Source organism: Triticum aestivum, chromosome 2A (assembly GCF_018294505.1).
Source record: "Triticum aestivum cultivar Chinese Spring chromosome 2A, IWGSC CS RefSeq v2.1, whole genome shotgun sequence".
Classification (NCBI taxonomy): Eukaryota; Viridiplantae; Streptophyta; class Magnoliopsida; order Poales; family Poaceae; genus Triticum; species Triticum aestivum.
This window is the reverse complement of record NC_057797.1, coordinates 6,666,683-6,673,676: the sequence shown is the minus strand read 5'-3', so window position 1 is coordinate 6,673,676 and position 6,994 is coordinate 6,666,683. Positions and strand designations below refer to the sequence as shown.

General features: G+C 48.3%; 1 pseudogene; it reads left to right on the top strand.

The window, feature by feature from the left end:
* Positions 1-312: 312 nt before the first annotated feature.
* On the top strand, positions 313-3,465 carry LOC123191279 (protein transport protein Sec24-like At3g07100; annotated as a pseudogene).
* Positions 3,466-6,994: the final 3,529 nt, after the last annotated feature.

The following is a 6,994-nucleotide window of genomic DNA, read 5'->3' as shown; positions in this document are numbered from 1 at the left end:
ATGCATGGGTGCTTAGATGAGGTGTTAAGCACATTAAATAGCTTAGCAACTATACTCCCCAATGCATAGGTGCTTAGCTTATTATTGCTAAGCTTGCTTCATTTAATAATTTAGCAACTAAAGCTCTTCATGTATTGGTGGGCTTTCTTCTTTTAAATGTTTTGCCTAGGTTCATGCGCTTAGCATTGTTTCTTTCTGGGATCATGACACTCATCTTTCTCCTCTTAAATAACTCGCCACATCAGATTGTTTGCCTACGTCGAAGGCTTGGTACCTGTACAAGGTGGAGCATTGGGAGGGGCCTTAGCACCAATGGATTGGAAGTGGCCTAAGCCGGAAAGGAGGGAGTACAACCTTCTCACGGTATCTGAGGAGCTGTTGTACCTACGCACAATTGTAAGACTCTTGGATGACATTGTTGCAAAATGTTCAGGAGCTCCCGGGAGCCATCAGATCTGAGATCCAACGGCTGCAAGAAGCACCTGAAATTATAGCCGAGCCGAGGGAGTATGGGAGCCCGGGCAGAGAAGGGAGAGACAGACAGACAGACGGGACCCACCCCGCAGTAGTTGCAGGCACTATTCTTCTTCTTCTCCATCTCCTCTATTGTCTCCAAATGCAGCCTGGCCGCGTCATCCCCCGGGCTGGAGCGCCGCCGCCGCCGCCGCTCCAATCTCTGTACGTGCTAGTGGTTTCTCCCGCCGGATCCAGCGGCGGCGGTGTGGGATCCTATCGAGAAACCCCCGGCGCGCTGATATTAGATTAATAACCTGATGATTATTTTCTTGGATTCCGCAGGTGCCGTCCATGGAGAATGTGAGGCCGCCGGGCCTCCGCTCCGCTGCTGACCGCCGCGTAATCGCCCGTTGCGCCCCGGTGGCGCGGCCGGCCTGGTCGCCCCTCCGCCGCAGCAGCTGGGCCTGGGCGCACCGGCCCTTCGGGCGGCTGCTTCCCCTGGGCCTGCAAGCCGTCGGCTTTCGCCCTCCGCCTTCAGCTCTCCCACGGGGAGCGCTATGGCTGCTGCACTCTGGTATGCCAGCGTTTCAACAGCCAATGCAGACCATGCCACTGTCTCCCATGGGGACACCTTCCTCCTATAACTCTTCCAGCTGTTGACTCTGATAAAGGTTTTGCAATGCAACTGTCTCTACAGGGAGACCGTAATGATCATGCGGACTGTATACTTTCAAGTGGCGTTGCTGTATCCTTTCCTGTCAAGTTGCTTATGCACTGGTCTCCATCTCTTCATTTCAGTGAGAAAGTTGACACTAGTACATTACAAACGATAACTTAGAAAATGTCAAAGGAGCACCTTTCTCAAGGTTTCCTTTGCTCTTAGTTTGGTGATAGCTAGATCCATGAATATGGTTTGTCAGTAGAATAAGAACTGGGAGAGATCTAAGTCGCTTCTTTTTTCTTGGCAAAGCACCTCCTGCATATGATGTTGGATGTTGCCTTCTGCCATTGGGCTTTTATTTGCGCAATATTATTTACGAGTGTGATTCTTCCGTCCTTAATCACCATCTGAGATACATCATCTTCTGGCGAACGACGTATCAGGGTGCATACGGCAGCTGCGCCTGTGGTCACAGATCTTGGTGAAATGTATCGTCGAGCAGATACTGGTGCCATTGTGTCAGTGTTGGCTAGAATTGGTTAATACTAGATCGATGCTCTCCCCTTCCATAAATGTCAATATACGACTCTGATCACTTTATAGCTTACTAATTATCACTATCCTGCAGCTGTTGAAAACTCAGTCTGATAAGCTGGACAGTGTTCGACAACAATTACAGTTAAAGCTTGTGAGAAGTTTAAAGGAATACTGGAACCTATATGTTGTACAACATCAGATAGGAGGGAGACTGATATATCCAGAATCATTAAGATACGTGCCATTATACATCCTGGCCTTCCCTTGCTCTGCGTGGTGGTTATGCTGATGTCCCTCTTGATGAACGTTGTGCTGCTGGTTTCAGTATGATGATACTGCCTGAAAGAAGGCCGCTCAATTATATTTATCCATCTCTGTAGAGGCTTGATGAAGTATTGACAATGGTATGCAGTATTTCCTTGGCACGGAACTGATTAAGTGCCGCTTGTAGACTTGTTACTTTCAAACTATGCAAGTCAAGTAGGAAGAATAAAAATAACTTCTGTTTCGTTTTCTGGTGATGGAAAGAACCAGTTAGTCTGATCAATTAGTTGGCCTTTAATAATTTATATCTATGAGGTTTTCCCCTTCAATTAGTTTCCTCTCCATCAATTTAGGCATATTTGTAGTCAAAATGGACAGAACCAGTATAAGAAGTTAAACTGACTAGTCTGCTTAGTTAGTTCGGTAGGACCTCGACCCATTTACTGTTTCCTGCTTTAAAAGTAAGTTTCTATTATAGTTTGTAGAGCCGACACGCATAGTAACCATTAAATGAATGTGAGTTGATTTTAATGGTATATTCGAAGTTAACATTTCATTTAATCTAGTCTATGCATTGTTTTTTCTAACTGAAATAAATGTCATGATTTTCAGGAACCAAATAGGATTGATGGGCCCTGAAGCGGTTGCCATTATATCTTCTTGGCGATGGCTTCACCTTTGTAGTATGGTTAGGTAGGATGCTTCGATCTGAGCTCATGAACGACATTCTTGGAGTCAGCTTGGCAAACTTCCCTGATTTATCAAAGATATCCTTGTTTACTCTTTGGTAAATAGTATAGTCTTGACTTTGGTATGCTCTTGGATGAGAATCCAGTATTTTAGTTAATGAAAAGCTCACTGTTAACATGTAATACAATACCACTTCTGATTTGTGCTTCTTGCTGATATCGGGTATCTTGCAGATTCAGTTGAGAGAATGTGACAACAGTCAGTCAAGAAACTTCATGACAGTACTAAGAGCCCTAAGGGAGAGGGATTCTTCGTGTTACCATCTACCCCTCGTGGTACGGCAATGCTAGCAGCCCAGATAAGGCTTCTTGCTTCTGTCCAACCTTGTCGAGGATCAGATGGCTGGAACAAGCGGTTACATGGGCTGGATACTCCAAGTTCACCGCCAAACACAAAGCTCGTGATGATGCACGGTGGATGGACCGGAAATTTTGTTTTTGCGTAAACTGCTGCAAATTCAGTTGCTGCCAGTCCTGGAGCGCCCTCTTAACCATTGGAACAAAATGGCAAGCCAGCCGTGCTCTGCATATGCCTTCCTGTTAGCAGCAGCGAGTTCGCTCGCGGCGAGCAATACAAACTTTATGGTTAATATTTTGATCTTGCGATTATTTTTGGTGCCGAGAAAAGGATACAGCTGTTGTATCAAACTAATTAGCCAGCACCTTTGGTAAATTGTACAAGCGTTTGGAGTCTTTAGTGTAGGGGTTTGTACGCATTCGTATCGTCGAGAATTTTAGTTACAAAGATTGTGTAAACTCTTGTTTAACTGTTGTGTACTGATCTGGATGCAATGGGAAGCGCCTTTTTACTCTGTTTTGTGCTGTAAGTGACAGAAAGAATCAACCGCAGACCATAAAAGAATAACACAAGCACAACTCTATGCTGGATGATATCTGGAATTCTGGATTAAATATAAGCTCACATGGGAGCACACTGTGGCTGAATGTCTGACATAATTTTCATGATAATATTTGAATTAACATAAGCTCGCAAGGGAGCATAACTCTGTCTGAATGAGTGTTATAAGTCTCATGATGTCTGGCATAGCATAAGCTCATAAGTTTTTCAAAGTCCTCCGTCAGCAACTAGACGGGGGACTCGAACATCTTGCGGAGCTCAAACCTGAAGTTGCGGACGTCATCATGGAAGATGGATGGTGGCTCACGGTGGGCAATGTACACGGCCACATAGGCGAGCAGGATCACGGCTCCAATGAAGTTGGGCACCTAGTATTCATTTCATCATACAATCAATCAACAACAATCATCACACAAAACAAAAGCGATGAGATAAGAGAAAGTAGGGTGTATTCGTACCGCCATGTACAGATCCGGTGTGGCCTGCAGAGACGCGCAGAAGCCCGAAGTGATGGCGTTGACAAATCCCAGTAGCACCTCGTACAAGGGATCCATGTTATCCACCAGCTTCAGATTTGCTGCTTCCACCTGCAGTGAAAATGCAAATTTTGTGAACAAGCTTCCTATTCTTGAAGTTAGTGATAGTTGAATATGAGCTTGTTGTGTTGCAGATTACATGTTTCAGCCATCTAGGACAAGCTTCCTATTCTTGAAGGTAATGATGATCCATGTTAACCATGTTGCAAATTTTGTGAATATATATACTCTGTTGCATGTTGACCCAATTTGTACATGTATGAGCAATTCAGAACAAGCGTCGTATTCTTGAAGTGAGTAATACTTGAATATGAGCTTGTTATGATACTCCCTCCGTCCGAAAATACTTGTCATTAAAATGGACAAAAAGAGATGTATCTCGAACTAAAAGACGTCTAGATGCATCCCCTTTTAGCCATTTTAATGACAAGTATTTCCGGACGGAGGGAGTACTAACCATGTCAAAAATGGCGAAGCCGTAGGCGAGCAAGGGTGCGATGGCGGCGACGAAGGAGACGAAAGGTGTGCCGACCACCTTAGTGAAGACAAGGCAGGGGAGGACGGGGGCGAGCGCGTAGAGGGCATGGCGGCGCACCGTCCCGACCGCAAACCAAGCGAAGGCACCCACATAGATCAGCTGGAGTAGTGTTGAGGCGCCGTTGATCGCCAAAGACGCGATGCGGCAGTGCATACATGAACATGGCGACACTGCTGAAGAGCGTGAGGATATGCCCGTAAGACGTCCGGTCACCTACGCCCTTGTCCTTGAAGATTGGCACCAAGAAGGTGAGGCTGCAAAAACACAGGTATGTACAACCTCTGTAAGTATCTATGAGTATTTCACAATCAGGGGAAAGCAGATAATTTAAGGAATTTAAGCATAGTAACTACAGTATGATGAAGTGCAAAGCAATACACAAGAGACTGGCACAAGGCGGGGATGCAACAGTGACACACTTGTGCATGGCAGAACCACCCAAGAAACTGAAATAAAGCTCACAGTTTGCAGCATCTAGCTCCAGCAAATCCTTGCGGCATGGCATTGGCAGCAGCCAGCAGGACGAGCCAAAGAAGCATGCTTTGGTACAGGGCAGCACCAAACTTCCGGCGATCCGGCCGGCGAATCCACGACGGCGCACCTGTCTCTCAGGATGGCAGTAGGACGCAAAGGGTGCGCCGGCGCATCGATGATGCCGTGATACTCACAAATTCAACGAAAGCACAAATCGGCCAACCACGCCGTCGATCAGTTCGCAAGGCACAAATTGGCCTCCGTCCGTCCGTCCGTCCGGCGAATGGACACCTCCCCTCATCCCCATCCCCATGGCAGCAATGAAAGGAAAGCTGCCACCTTTCGGACCAACCAAGACCTACGCCGGCCGAGTGCTTGCTCGGCGGACGCACATCTGCGCGCACCGCCGGATCGGTCGATGCACCCCCGGCCAGGCATGACGGCGAACCAAGAGAAGTGAAAAAAAGTCAGACTTTTGAAGCCGACCGGCCCAGCCCCAACGCGGCCGGCCGGCGAACACACACCTACAGGTAGCGCCCCCACTGAATCGAATCCATCCAAGGCACAAGGCAGTAACAGAGAAACATACGGAACCCGATCGACCGGCCCCTGGTAATCGGCAGCAACATGCACAAGCACAGCACATGATCGGAGACGGGAGGGGAGATCGAAGGAACAACACACTCACATGGGCGCCAGGGAGAGGATGAAGGCGACGCCGTTGCCAAGGATGGTGAAGCCCGTGAGCACCACCTCCGCCGCCTTGGTGCGGCCGGCCACCGCGACCCCGGCCAGCAGGCCCTTCCCGCCGACGCCGGGCACTATGTACGACGGCATGGTTTCCTCAGGCTCGGTGGGGAAAATGGAGGGGGTGGGGAGAGAGGCAGAGCACGCGGGGGTTTATGACGGAGGGGGGGTTTGTGGCTGGGTCTCCGGCCGCCGGCCTCTCCCACACGCCGCGCGCCACCCATCTTTTCTCTTTCACAGTCTGCTTTTACTTTAATGACGATATCAAATATCACTACGTATGCCAATTCGAAATTCGAAGGGAATCCACGAGCCCGCGCGATTTTTCATTCCCTTTCCCGTGTGTCCAACGGCAATCTGGTACATCAATCGCTAGTATGATTATTCAGCCGAGCTCCCTCAAAGTGCAGATTTTTCACTTGCACTAGTAGAAAACAGGACTTTGGTTCAGGCCAGGCCAGCCCATTAGTCCCGGTTCTGTCACGAACTAGGGCCAATGGAGGCATACGTCCCGGTTCGTAAACTCAGGGGGCCGGCCGGGGCTCGGGAGGCATTGGTCCCGGTTCGTCTGGACCCATCTATCCCGGTTCTAAGCACGAACTGGGCCCAATGGGCCTCGCTCCTGGCCCACAGACATTGGTCCCGGTTCGTGCCTAGAATCGGGACAGAAGGGGTACCTATATATGCCCCTCGCCCGTGAGCAGAGCACTCCACAGTGCTCTGTTTTTTCTGGCCGGCGAGGGAAGAGCTTTGTGGTGCTCTAACTCACCTCCTATGTGCATGAGATGTTCGATGAAATGCCCGAGCCACATTAGTTAAGCTTTCTCCTCTCGAAGCTCGACCTCCAAGCTCCATTATATTTTCCCCGAGATTTGTCTAGGTTTAGCGGTCCATCATGTCCCGTCCCCGTCTTCATCGCCGTCGATCGCCCACGCCGATCTCGTCGCCGGCATCATCATGGTGAGCCTCTTGTTGTTATCTTCTTTTTGAAAGAAAAAAATAATTCTTACTTGTATGATTAGATAGATACCTGTCTAATTTTCTTACTTTTATTATTGCTTGTTATTATATAGTGCGATGATTTTGGTATCCGCCCCCGTCGGCCCTCGTCCTGTCTATGATTGGGATATAGTATATATTATCTTTTATAACTATTTGGTTCATTTATTGTTT